The sequence below is a fragment of the Rhipicephalus sanguineus genome, chromosome 7, assembly GCF_013339695.2.
Source record: "Rhipicephalus sanguineus isolate Rsan-2018 chromosome 7, BIME_Rsan_1.4, whole genome shotgun sequence".
NCBI lineage: Eukaryota > Metazoa > Arthropoda > Arachnida > Ixodida > Ixodidae > Rhipicephalus > Rhipicephalus sanguineus.
In genome coordinates, this window is record NC_051182.1 from 15,983,326 (window position 1) to 15,991,081 (window position 7,756).

General features: G+C 46.2%; 1 long non-coding RNA gene across 1 annotated transcript; it reads right to left on the minus strand.

Moving 5' to 3' along the window:
* Nucleotides 1–4,584: 4,584 nt before the first annotated feature.
* LOC125759245 (uncharacterized) lies at nt 4,585–6,717 on the minus strand. Its single transcript, XR_007416816.1, has 3 exons — nt 6,676–6,717; nt 5,777–5,857; nt 4,585–4,648 (listed from the first exon to the last, which is right to left on the minus strand). It is a non-coding gene; the product is annotated as an uncharacterized LOC125759245 (long non-coding RNA).
* Nucleotides 6,718–7,756: the final 1,039 nt, after the last annotated feature.

Consider the following 7,756-nt stretch of genomic DNA (forward strand, 5'->3'; position numbering starts at 1 on the left):
ATCAACAAAGTGCGCATAATGCCTTACATGCGTTAAGCAGGTACCACGGCTCTCCGTAGAATGACGAAAAATGTCACGGTGCCTGCTGCCCTACTTCTCAAAAATTACGATTTATAGCGTAGTGGGTTCCTCGCAAGTGCACCTGTATTGGTTGCCAAGGAAGCCCATAAGCGCATGATCCATTTCTTCGGGGTCTCAGTAAAATTACAATAATTTATAGCGTAATGGGTTCCTCGCAAATGCACTTGTATTGGTTCCCAAGGAAGCCCATAAGCGCATGATCCATTTCCTCGGGGTCTCAGTAAAGTTCTTCGTCCCCCCCCCCGCCCCCCGTCTCTCTCCCATGTCAACGTATTTTATACAGCATGACGGGAGGGGGAAATAGCGACCGGGCGTCACCCAATGCAAATTGCATAACTGGTGGGCCGTTTAATACTTCCAACCCATTACAAACGGCTGAGTCATAATTCTTCATCGTCATCAGTCGTCGCCTGAACAAAGTACACATAATACCTTACAGACGTGTAGCTGGTGCCTCGCTTCTCTGCAGAATGACGAATAATGGCTTAGTAGGTGCTTCCCAACTTCAGAAAAATTGTGATACTTGGCGTAGTGGGTACCTTTCTAGTGTACTTGTATGGTAGCCCCAAGAGAGCTTACAACGGGCTCTACACTCTTAATCATGTCCTGCTTAAAGTGGCAGTTTATAGCCCGGAAACGAGACGAAAAATCTAACGCCTATAGACTGTCTGTTTAGCCGGCACAACCTGTAGGCAGTGCCACCCGTAGCCGTCCCTCGGCGTAGTAGCTTTCTCAGCTGCTCATCTCATAGGCGGGACTCAATATAGGCCGGAGATTTTTCGTCTCGAATCCCGGCTAGTTGAAGGCCGGCTATAGACATCTCCTCGTTCCACGTGACCAGCTGTCCTGGCTACGGAGAGTCCTACTCACGGTGCGTCCCAGCTGCGGCGCGTCCTAGCTATAGGCGGTGTACGAAGCGGCGCAAAAAAAAATTTGATTTTAGGTCACCTTTTAAGCTCTATTCTGGGATTTAAAGGCTTAGACACACATTTTATGACATACATAATCCATATACACATATTACATTCAGAAGTAAACCACAGAAACATTCACGGTAAACACACGCGGATTCGAACTCGCGAACACTCGATCACCAAGCGTGCACGCTAACCACTACACCACATCACGCCGCGGACTCTGTGGTAAAAGAACGGGGGTTTATATGCACCAATGCGTCGCTACGTGCTCTGGCGTATTAGTGCAGTGGAGGTCGTATTAAAATGTAGCGTTCACTGATACGTAAGGAGGCATTCTTTATTCGTGAAAATATATACGGGGTGACTCAAGTTATTGCTGGGAGCATGCTTGAAGCGAATTTGCAGGCTTGGTATAAAAGATAAAACTGTTCAGCATATATTCGGCACTGGCGCCTCAGTGACATTTAAAGAATCTTGGCGCGCATAATACCCTAGTTCTATTGATGTTAGCCGTCAGCCTGTTGCCTTTCGTGGGTTGAACGAGTTTTCAACGTCAAGATTCGCTTGCCGTGGAACGTGTGCTCGGAATCCATCCGCGCCAACCGCACAGCGGCGTAGCCGATTACCGACGGAGAATCGCCGTGTTCTCAGTAACGTCGCTGGCCGCTTCACCGCCGACGGTTACCGGGCCGGTAGCCGATATCGTCACTAAGCCTATTCAGTTTATTTCGAAGCCGTAGTCGACCGTGCTTCAGAACAAACCGCTCACGCTCATATGCCAGGACGTTCTACCTGTTACCGTCGTTGGCTCGACCCTCTCCCCGTAATAATTACACACTGAGATGAACATGCGCTGATAATCGTGGTATTGTCAGCCGTATATACAATATGCGAACACGCCCGAGCAGGTGCGGCACGCCGTGCACGCACTGCAGATGAACTTCACTTGTAAATGAACTCATCTTGGCTCTAAACGTTGGGTAGTGCACGTCGCTACCCCTCAAATGAATGACACTATTCCAGTAGACATTATTTTAGCTTCAATAAAAAATGTGCACGACGTTTGCGTCGACCATGGAAGCGAGGAGCTGGCGCTGATTGCATGCAGCTTCGCAGTCGCTCGGCGGACTGCGCCCCGGAGGAAATGCCGTTTGTGTTGGACGCCACTCGCGCGACATACGTGACTCGTGAATTGGGCTGTGCACGCTGGAGACGCGGCTCGCAGTTCACCTTTCTCAGGCACGCAGTGCGCAGGCAGGAATTTGATGCTAACATGGACTGGATCTTATATTCGGCAGCACTTATCGCAGAAATATTTGTGGCGTTCTGTTAGGACTCCATCAGTGGCCATATTTTTGAGAACGTCTGGATTCACGCAGGTATAGCGGTCCCGCCGGGCTATTTAAATCACTTCACACTCATCTCAAAGCTGCTATATTTTTCACATAAGTTTACTGAAACATTTTCTGGAAGCGTGAGTCCATGCAATGTACTAAGTATAGTATTGGTGCGAAAGGCACTTTCATGGGCATGCAGTGCCTGGTACAAGTTTCACCTTTTGATAAATTTTTGACAAATCTCGCCGTGAATAATACGGCGGAACACGCAAACATTTACGAGCTACATCCACTGCATTTACATGTGCACGCGACTGGGCAATGTTTGTTGTGCTAGAGTGCATGGGATAGCCTTCTGGAGTTTTTTACGTATACACGCACCTAATTTTTTATGCGCGGATTACTGAGACGCGTTGCGTACAGCAGAAATCCAGAACGTAGTATAGTGCTGCATTAACAGAAAATTAATTTGCCACCATCGAGTAATAGGTTCTAGTGTTGAAGAGCTATGCGCAGATGCTAAAAGACAAGGTACGGTCTACGAAGCATGAAACTTTTGGTGCAAGCTGGATTTTTTTTTTTTATTGCGCACATGCAAAGCGGTTGCGCCTCAGTGTGGCAGTCGTCAGGAGGAACTTAAACTGCTAAATTATGACATATCGCAAGAAAGTTAACGTAGACTGGCCATTTGTCGAACATGGAGTGTTTAACGATTTCTGAACTTTTTAAGCCAATGCAGCGACGTTATACAAGGTACACCCACCGGCGTGCGCGCTTCGCGCTGGCACATATGTACGTTCCGGAGGACGGTCATTTAATTGTGCAAATATTGTTTGCCAGACCAGGGGGTTAGCCAGAAATTTTCTTCGGGGGGGGGAGGGGTTCAACCATACTTTATGTATGTTTGTGCGTGTGTTTGTATGTGTGCGTGTATATATAGGCAAGCAAAATCGAAAAATTTCGGGGGGGGGGGGGAGTTGCACCCCCCCAGCCTCCCCCCCGCCCTCGCTACGCCCATGTGCCAGACTTAGGCATTGCTTACCGCGGATTTAGGAGAAAATGGTGAACGGTTTTGCGAAATCTAGAACACCTCGTGGAAGCTCTACTGCCTGCACTTGATTTCGACAGCATGCCGTTACTAATAGTAGAACGTTAAATTGGATATGTACATTTCACGGCAAACGATTCGGGCATTTGTCCAAGGAAGCATTTTGTTTTTTATCACTACCAACCTCCACTTGAGGACGAAGGTCTCTTCACTAATCCCCCATTGATCCTATCCAGCGTCTTCATTACTATTTTTGTGTGTTTGTGGCATGCACAAGAAGGAAGAAAGCAGTCAGGTTGCGGTATCCCTAATGCGGACTCCCTTGACGTCAAATGGCAGGCCGTGTAGTGGTTGCTTGTTGGCTAACAGAGTTTTAGAATTGTATACGCACACGTTGCGTTGGCTGGGCACGTACGCTATATTGTATTCGGAAAGTAATGTGCGTATACCAGTGTTTAGTCTTTGACAGATGCGCAGTGGCAACAAACACAAGAAATTGTGCACACGAAGCTCTGGTTACCGTATGCTAATACTACCTCATTTTAACCACGTGGGATTTTTGAACGTGAACTGATTACATCACATAGGAGCGTTTTCGCGCTCAGTTCCCCCTTGTTGGGTACCTATATTAACCACTAACAGTGAGCTTGTAAACTATAAGCATGCAGTGTGTTTAGACATGCGTATAAAAATTCCCATCGTTTTTTTTTTAGTAGCGGCGTTTAAAGCATGGACGCACTACGTTCCCCATAAATGTACCGTTCAGCGGAATCATTTCGGTTGAGAATGACTTCACGGACCATACCAGCTTCATAGTTGAAGAGTACCCGCTGTGTCTAGCGTGTATAAGCATGCGAGAAACAGGTCCTGCTCAGGTGTAAAAATATTTATTGTAAAAAAATACAAACAGCGCTAAATCAACGCTAAGCGCTGAAGGAAACGATAAACGATGAGTTCCGATGTTTTTTTTTTTTGGACAAATATATTCTGGTGCTTAACCAATACCTTTGATCTCTTCAATGTGTCTTCAGCAGCTTCCCGCCGGCAAAACACCTGGGAAACAACTGGGTTCATAATACTCTGCACAAGACGAAGTATTGAGCATACCCAATTGGGTATGTGAGGTCCTTAATATAGTACATCGTCAAGCACCAAATAAGGGCTTTCTCTATAAGTGTGCCAACCGAAGGTTTCGCTTTCGCCTTGTTGTCGTACTCCCTCCAAATTCAGCGGTCAGGTGATGGGCGGGCTGCTGGCATGTCATCCTGACAGAAAAAAAAGAAAAGCAGAGGACACATGCGACGTTATGTTCTTAGATCACCTGGTGTTTTCGCCCATCACACAAAAACTTCTACCTGGTAAACGGACGTTTCCAATCTGCTATGCACCTTGTCGAATTTTGTGTAGACAGCGTCACAGAAGTTACAAATATGAAAGTGTTTTCAGAAGTTGCTAATGAAGCTCTCAATAGCGTTTTAACCATAATCTGACTACAGTTGTGAGAGAAAGCGTAGCATTATTTCCTCAGATATACTCATCGATCTCCACGAAATACATGCGGTCATTGCACATCTGACCCAGTATTACTTTGACCTTGTCGAACTTCTCCGTGAAACTTCCAGTTTTTCTTAAAAGTGAAGCTCTGTTTCGAATGTCGGGTGCAGGTCAAAACCACAGCACAGCCGCAATTTGATGAGAATCACGTACAAGGAAAGCAGTTTAACAATAGACTCACGATTCATTCGTTAAGTAAATAAAGTGGCAGGTAAACTTGGCTTGAAATTTGGTTGCACACTATTGCACAATATTGCAAACGAATTTTCTTAATATCAGGGGAATGCCAGTAACGGCGAATATTTGAATGGTAGGAGCCAATGCATGAATAAAAATTAATTCGCTGCGGCGGGTCAATGCTCGGCTGCGATATTTAGATGGGAGTGAAACACACACACAAAAAAAGAATAAAAAACACAAAGAAAGATCGTATGCTCAGTTACGGCATTGTAAACAACACCACGGCCGGTGTTGCTGCTGCTGCTGCTGCTGGAGACCCTGCAAGGTGTGAGCTCCTGGCCAGTTGCTTGATAAAATTGCGCCTGGCTCTTGTGTCAGAAGGTTTTGTCACCTGGAAACGTATTCAAATTCTGTGTATACTAACACGAGGATGAACGAGAATTATATCCCTTATTACGACTGCTGTACGCACTTCACTTCTCTGTAATAACATTTAGAATGAGCAATCCAACATAAATAATAAGCTGCCAACGAGAACAACAGTACTTTTATACAACCACGGTTATATATCACTGTTGCATCGCATGAAATGATAGATGAGAGAACAAAAATGCCATCAACTAGCTAACGCCTAAATTACATATGACGCATTACTTTACCTTCATCGAGATCTGCAGTTTGCACAGGCACCACAGCCGGTGCATGATGCACTGATGTACTTGCCCACACTTGACTTGGCACTGCATAAGACCAATGGGCAAATGTGATCGAAAACCACGGAAATCAGTGAAGGGGCACAGTAAATGCACAAATGCACATGTACTCACGAACATGAATGAGACTGGTTTTAAAACATGTTAGAAATTAGGCAGCAAAACGCGTTTTAAAGACTGTCGCTATTCAGAAAGTGAAATTGCTGATTTTGCCTCCTAAAAACAAGACATGCCGCGAGTCGTATCTATGAGCGCCTGATCCCATGAAACGGTACTAACATCTTCGGCACTCGTAAGTGCAGTTTTATTTTTGATCGTGGAAAAGTTTTTCCGCTTCCCAAAGGTAAAAAAAGAAATATAAATGCGCAGTATAACGACCTACCATGAAAGCAGATCCTGACATCATTCAACTGCTAGCAAAAATATGCTTGCTTTTATTGCCGCGTTGTATCATTGACTATAAATGCAGAGAACAGTTGCTAGCCGGGGGATAAGAGGCCACGCGAGAGCTAAAATTACACAGCTTGTCAAGCAAGGCGAAGTGATCATCTCAGTGACACCTGTCAAGATCGACGAAAGCGTCTGAACTGTATGGGAGTTCACAATAAATGCGACCAGCACGACAACACGTGCGCGACTATAGAGACGGATGACGATTACAACAAAGATAAGTACTCGTATACTGGTATTGTTACTCGTACGCATACTCGTATAGTTATTTCAAAAGCCGTCGAAAGAATATTCTGGCAGTTCAATGCCGTCATTCATATACATAAGCGCAAGCATGCAACAATGTGAACGCTAACAGCACGAACATATATATGTGAAGAAAGAACAACACTCACCCAGGCAGGTATGATGCGCCGGGCTGTGTCCGAAGTGTGCGCACCAGCTTGACAGAAATGGCGCGAAAACGTCGTGTAATCCTGCGCCAACAGCTTGCGTGCAGCCATTGCACGCGCAAGGAGATATCGCTATGTCCTCGCAACACCCCCTTAATATTGAGGTAAGAGAACTTTTCCATGGCGGCCGAGTACCGGCTCACGCGGCACGCTCAACAAACCACACCAACCTATCAAACATCCGCCGCTGTCGCGGAATGCGCTAGAACTAACCCATATCGCGCCAAAAACGCAACCTCCTTCCCGTCGCACAATGTCTTCGAACTCTCGTTTTTGACTCCTTCCTTCCTTTTCTCTGCGCAAAAACAGCAGAAGCGGAGTGCGACGGAGAGCGTAGCAGCCCTTATTCTCTCTCACGCACGCAAGAGAGAGCGCGTATAGTTAGCTCCATGCGTATACATCCTCGCAGCATAAGTCGCCTTTGCGGCTGACGCTGTCGGCGCATGCGTATACACCGACGCTTGCGCCAACAACTTATAACACGCGGGAGCATACGCTGAGCTGTAGCCAGGATTCTCACTTACGCGGCCCACACCGACGCGCCACTAATACTGCAGGCCGTCTATAAGGCGGCGGTGAAGGGTGCACGTTTTTTATATACACTTGTCACGGGTAACTCCTTTTCGAAGGCCTACTATAGCCGGGAGTTTTCCTGAGTTTTGAAGCGTCCCGCCTACAGGGCATGCGTTAGCCAGGATTTGTTTAAGAGTGTAGAAACGCCGCTCTTCCAGCTTTCGCTGTGACTGTGCTGCGGTTTCAGCGCAGGCCTGGCGTTTTTTTTTTATTTTCTAAATAAGTCTGTTCGTGAGCTACACAGACATATGACTGGTCTCAAGCATTTCTTTCGTGAGGAACATGTGGTCACCATGTGCTGAGACATAATCGTGGAACGAAGACTTTATTTCAATCCGCGTCCATATTTCACTCGTTGTGTACATCGGTATCGATGTTTCTCGAATCCTGACTCCAAATCCCCTTCAGAAATGACTTATATATGAGATATTGGAAAGGCTTTCTTTCAAAT